The following is a 6,351-nucleotide window of genomic DNA, read 5'->3' on the forward strand; positions in this document are numbered from 1 at the left end:
TTTGTAAGTGTTTGCATGTTATAATTTTTTCATTTTTTGTTTTACTTTTAACCTGTGTTTTTAGATTTTTGGGTTTCTTATAAACAGCATATCACTGGATCCTGCATTTTTATCCAGTCTCACAATCTTGGCATTTCAATTGGGACATTTAGACTATTTACATATGTAATGTGATTAACAATGCAATTGAGTTTAAATCGACTATTTTTCTATTTGTTTCTTTTTGTTCCATTCACTCTTTATTTCTTTCCCCCCTTTCCTGCCTTCTTTTAAGTTAACTGAGTGTTTTTGTATGTTCCCATTTTATTTCTGCTATTGACTCTTAGCTATGTATCTTTGTCTCATTATTTCAGTGGTTACCTTGGGGTTTGCAATTTACATCTTTAACTTATCACTGTCTGCTTTTAAATAGTATTATACCCTTTATAGGTGAAAGGGTAAGAACCTTACAACAGTGTACTTCCATTTCCTCCTTCCTGTCCTTGGTGTTATTCTTCATGCTTTTTACTACTACATATGCTATAACCTCCATAATACATTGTTGGTATTTTTGCTTTAAACAGATAATTTGTTTTGGGGCTTGTTTGTTTTAAAGATTTATTTATTTGAGAGAGAGAGAGAGAGAGAGAGCAAGGGGAGGGGCAGAGGGAGAGAGAGAATCCTGAAGCAGACACCCCCCCCACCCCCATTGCAGACCCAGACGCAGGGCTCCATCCCAGGACCCTGAGATCATGACCTGAGCTGAAATCAAGAGTTGGATGCTTAACCAACTGAGACACCCAGGCGCCCCACATATTTCATTTTTAAAGAAATTTTTAAGGCAAGAAAAATATGCCTGTTATATTACCCATATATTTTCCATTTCTAGTGTTCATCATTCCTTTGCATAGATCCAAATTTCCCTCTGGTATTCCTTTCCTTCTCCCTAATAAATTTTTTATTTTTTATTTTATTTTTTTCCTAATAAATTTTTTAAAATATTTCTTGAAGTACAGATATACTGATAATGAATTCCTTCAGCTTTTATATGTCTGAATGTCCTTTTTTTTTTTTTTTTTTTTACTTTTCATTATGACTGGTTAAAGAATTCTAGGTTGACAGATTTCTTTTCTTTTAGTGCTTTAAAGATGTCTCTGTGCTATCTTCTGGCTTGCATAACATCTGATAAGTATTCTTCTATCATTCCTATCTTTGTTCTCTGCATAATATGTCTGTATTCTCTGTCTGCTTTTAAGATTCTTTTCTTTGTTAGTGTTTTTCAACAATTTGATTAGGGTGTGCTTTGTCCTGGCTATCTATATGTAAAATCTGCTGGGTTCATTGAGTCTCTTGGATTTATGAGTTTGAAATTTCTTCAAATTTAGAAAGTTCTTGATCAGTATTTCTTTAAATAATTTTTCTATCCCACTCCTTTTTATGGGACTCCAATTAAATGTGTGTTAGACTGCTTAACCTATAGGTTACTGCTGCCCAGTTCTTTTTTTCATTTTTTTCCCCTGAATGCTTCATTTCAGTTAGTTTCTATTGCTATGTCTTCAAATTCATTGATCACTTATTCTATAATTACTAATTTGATATTAACCTCGTCCAGTACATTTTTCATTTCAGATATTGAATTTTCGTTTATTTGAAAACTAGAAAATATACTTCATATAAGTACCATGTATTTATTTTTTGTCTCCCATTTTCCTTCTCATACTGCCCAAGGTTTAATAAACACATGAAGTATATTTATAATAGCTGTTTTAACATTCTTGTCTGCTAGTTTCATCATTTCTGTCTGTGTGTTTGTGTATTGATAATTTTTTTCCAAGTTATGGATTATATTGTCTGCATATTTGCATGCCTGGTAGTTTTCCTGGACATTATGATCTTATGTTGTTTGTTGCTGGATTTCTTGTATTCCTTTAAATAATATCATGTTTTATTTTTATGCTTAATTAAGTAATTTGAAATCAGTTGCATTATTTCAAGGCTTGCTTTTAAACTTTGTTAGGATAGGTCTAGATCAGACTTTAGTCTAGGACCAATTTTAACTCTACTTAGGTTCTACTCAGTGGCTAAGTATTAGGTCTTTCCACCCTGGTAGGCATGAACACAAACTATGTCCAGCATTATGGGAGGTCTTGGAATTTATCTGCCTACTGACATTCATTGGATTTTAACCCAGCTGCAGGTGGTTTCTTCTCATGCATGTATCCATTAGTAATCAGCAAAACACTCAGGGGACCCCCCTGCAGATTTCCACTTCCCTCTGAGCCAGTTCCTCATTTCCAGTATCTGCCCCACAGTTTCTAGCCTTTGGCTTCCCTGAACTCTAATCTTTGTCCTCTTCTCAGCCAGAGAGCATATTCTGTTGCATTCCCCCTTTCTGCACTGAAGTCTAGGAACTGTCCAGGCACAGCAAGCTAGAGCAATTACAGTAGTTTCATTTTTTTTGTGGGGAATACATTCCAAGATATATCAGTGAATGCCTGAAACCATGGATAGTACCAAACCCTATATACATATTTTATTTTTTCCTATACATTCATACCTATGATAAAGTTTAATTTGTAAATTAGACACAGGAAGAGATTAACCAATAATAACTCATAATAAAATAGAACAAGTATAGCAATGTACTGTAATAAAAGTTACGTGAATGTGGTCTCTCTCTCCCTCTCTTTCAAAATATCTTATTATACCGTACTCACCTTCCTCTTCTCGTGATGATGTGAGATGATAAAATGCCTCTGTGATGAGATGAAGTGAGGGGAATGACGCAGGCACTGTGATGTAGTGTGAAGCTACTAACAAACACAGTTGACCATGGCAACTAAAACCACAGAACGCAAAACCACAGATAAGCGGGGACTACTGTGTAGGTCTTTCTGTTTTGTTGTTTGTTTGTTTGCTGTTGTTTTATTTTTTTCCTCAGGGATCACAGACTTAGGTTGCTTATTGCCTAATATCTGAAAGCTTGTCTCATATACTTTGTCTAGTTTTCTATTTTATTAAGGCAGAAGATTAAATCTGATTCCTCTTACTCTGTCTTGGCAAGAATCAGAAGTTCCTATCAGTTTAATATTAATTTCTCTTACTATGAGTGAGGCTGAGTATCTCTTCATGTGTTTAACAAGAGGCTTTTGTATTTCTGTCTCTGAGAATGTATTTATATCCTTCATCCATTTTTATTGTGTTGTTGGTTCTTTCATCATTTTCAATAACACCATTTAATGCTAGAATTCTGCTTCACTGATTCTTACAGTTCTAAAAATAGTTTTTCTTATCCATTGATATTTCAAAAGCTCTTCCTAAAATAATTTGCAATGCTATTCTACTGGTGTCTTAAAAATTCATCCCTTCATTTTTATATTTGTGTATTTCTATACTTTCAGTGCAAAAATCAATTAAGCAAACATTTTTAAGTACTTAAGGCCCATGTATAAGTATCCTAGTGTAAAGAAGGAGAAAACCAAACAAAATTTATTACCTTAAACAACTTCTTATATTGATGGAAAAAGAAAAAAGATACATAAATATTTAGTTAGGAGGGGGTACACAAAGCCTAAATTGTAAAATGGGCTAGGATTAGTCATGGAATTCTTTTGGAAAAGATGCATCTTGACCAAATTTTGAACCAAGTTCCAAATCTAAATATATTGGAGAAAGCAGGTGAGGTGGGCTTTCCAGGGTTAACTGAAAAACACAGAACAGGAAAGAAGAGTAGAATAAGGAGGAAACAAGCCAAAGAGGTGGGCTCTGCAACCTCTACTCAGGCCCCACTTTATATTCTGTCCATTAGAAGAAGGTGATGGTCTTGAAGAACAGAAGTTCCAAGTCACAGAGGCCTGGGGAAGCTGGTCTCAGAGATTTGCAGGGAAACACAGTGCTGCCTCATAAAGAGATGAGAACTGGATTCTCTAATGAACAATGCGTTCATATTTTCATTAATACTGTTGCAATGTTAGAGTCATATATGTGAGTTCATTACTGTCCTTTACAGTTTACTGTTACAGGTTTAATTGCTGTTCCATATTCATATAAAATTTTGGCCATTCTTCTTCCTACTGATCATTAGGCTTCCCACCATAGAGAGATTGACCAATTTATATTTCCCAACCTCTTACTTGTCAGCATTCCTCTGACCACCTGGCCATTTGGAACCAGAAGCTTTATCCTAAGGCATACCCTGGAAGACCTAGGGAGGGCAGTTCTGTCAAATCAGATTAAAGTTGCATGTGCTGATCCTCCACGGCATTTGTACCAGATGACTCCTAATTCCATCTTCAGACCTCTGTGGTTTGCCTTGTGGGCCCTGTGCGGCTACCCATTGAGGGCACTGTCTCATTTGTGCTTTCCTGGTGTTGACTTCTTCACAAACTCCACTGTTAGAATCCACCTACTTTTTCCCATTAATAGCTTAAGCTCCTGAAGCCTTATTAGCAGGAAGGAAAATATTGCCTCTCGTGGTGCATCATTCGCTTATGACTTGACCAAAGGTCTTGAGGTTTTGCAGAGTTCAACCTTGGGGTCAGTCCAATAGATAAATGTGTGTTTGATCAAAAGGGTAACAAAAGGGAAATATACCAATGGCAGAATAGAAAGGTTCAAGAGAACCTCCAAACTGACAGGGAAATTAAAGAATGAAAAGTAACTTGATCAAACATAAAAATAAGAAGAAATAAGGGCTAACAAATTAAGATGTAAATATTAATTAAAACGGATGGGATAAAACCAAGTATATCAATTATAACCCTGAATGTGACCAGATTGAATTTTCCTATTTAAAGACTGTCTTTAAATACTTTTATTTTAGTATTAAAAAAAAAAATTTTTTTTTAAGCCTGAGCTACACATAAGAAAACCATTTTCAACAGGGGATTTTTTTTCTAAAAGGCTAAAAACAAAAGGGAGGGCAAAATAATACTAGGCATTCACAAACAAAAATAAATAGCAGAGGAAACATTAATATTATATAAGTTAAAAGGTTCCAAGCACTAAACAGGATAAAGAGAGAATAAGATGATAAAAGCCACAAGTTATAAAAGTCAGATCTTTCAAAAAAGAAAACATAGATCTATATGCACAAAACAGCATATAAACAAGAAAAATCTTTAGAAATGCAAATATAAATAAAATATAGTAGGAGATTTAAAAATATCTGTTTCAGAAGTAGGCTAAAATGTAAGAATAAGACAAGTAAGAAAAAATAATACAATAAACAACTCATAATAATGCAAATACAGATGTTTCAAATAGATGATCTTAGTTTTCCTCCTACATGCCCATGACATATTTACAGAATCAGTTATCATTGTAATGTCCACAAAAAGATGTCCTTAGCAAAAAATTTTAAAGTAGAGACTTTTCAGGCCACATTCTGTAATCATAATCTAATAAAATGAGGATAAATAATAAAAAATACCCAAGCAATTCTAACTACTTGGAAATCAAAACCCATACTTCTAAATAACCCTTGGAAATGAAAGTGGGTACTTAAAATGGTATGAAGTAGAAGACAGCCACATATTCAATGGACAGAGCCCTCTGTGAGGAGATAAGAAGTCACCCTTCATTCCCATCTGTTATTTCAGTGTTTAGCAAAACAGTTACACTTACTCCTCCTATATGTTGGTATGTGTCTGGGTTGATATTTACAGGTTCATTTATTTATATAACTGATGTGTTCTTTTAAAAGGAAATCAGAAATTCAAGAACAAGTTAAATGGCTGCTCATTTAAACTTACAGAGTGTGTGGTTAGTTTTGGTATTTTCAAATATGTGGCTTAATACACTTTTATACATTGTTAGTCACATATATTCATATTAGTGTTAATAATGCAAAACACTTAGGACAAGACACAGAACAGTGTGTCACACATCCAGTGTTAACTATTATTATTTCAATACATGAGTTCCTACCTGCTTTGCCTCATAGAAAACCCTGCAACCTCCCCCCTTCGCCAGTCCACATGTCCCTTCCCTTAAAATGCTCAAAAATTTCCCTCAATTTTACCTTTTTCTACATAGAGTCAGTTCCCATTACTCTCAATGGGCTCCTGAAGCCAGAACTTGAACATCTTCCCTAAAGCTGGAAATACAATAAATATAATAAACTTAGCTAAAGCTAAGTTAGGGCAGTTAAAGCTTTCTATGTAGCACTTGATTCAGGCTCGATCCTACCAAATGTGCTTGCTTCCTTCCCTACTATTCTCCAGGAAAAAAAAGAAGAAAAGGAAAGAAAGGAAGAAAAAGAAAGAAAGAAAAGAAAGAAAGAAAGAAAGAAAGAAAGAAAGAAAGAAAGAAAGAAAGAAAGAAAGAAGGAAGGAAGGAAGGAAGGAAGGAAGGAAGGAAGGAAGGAAGGAA

This window comes from Callorhinus ursinus, unplaced genomic scaffold (assembly GCF_003265705.2).
Source record: "Callorhinus ursinus isolate GAN/ISIS: 27379988/994484 unplaced genomic scaffold, GSC_fseal_2.0 scaffold2, whole genome shotgun sequence".
Taxonomy (NCBI): Eukaryota; Metazoa; Chordata; class Mammalia; order Carnivora; family Otariidae; genus Callorhinus; species Callorhinus ursinus.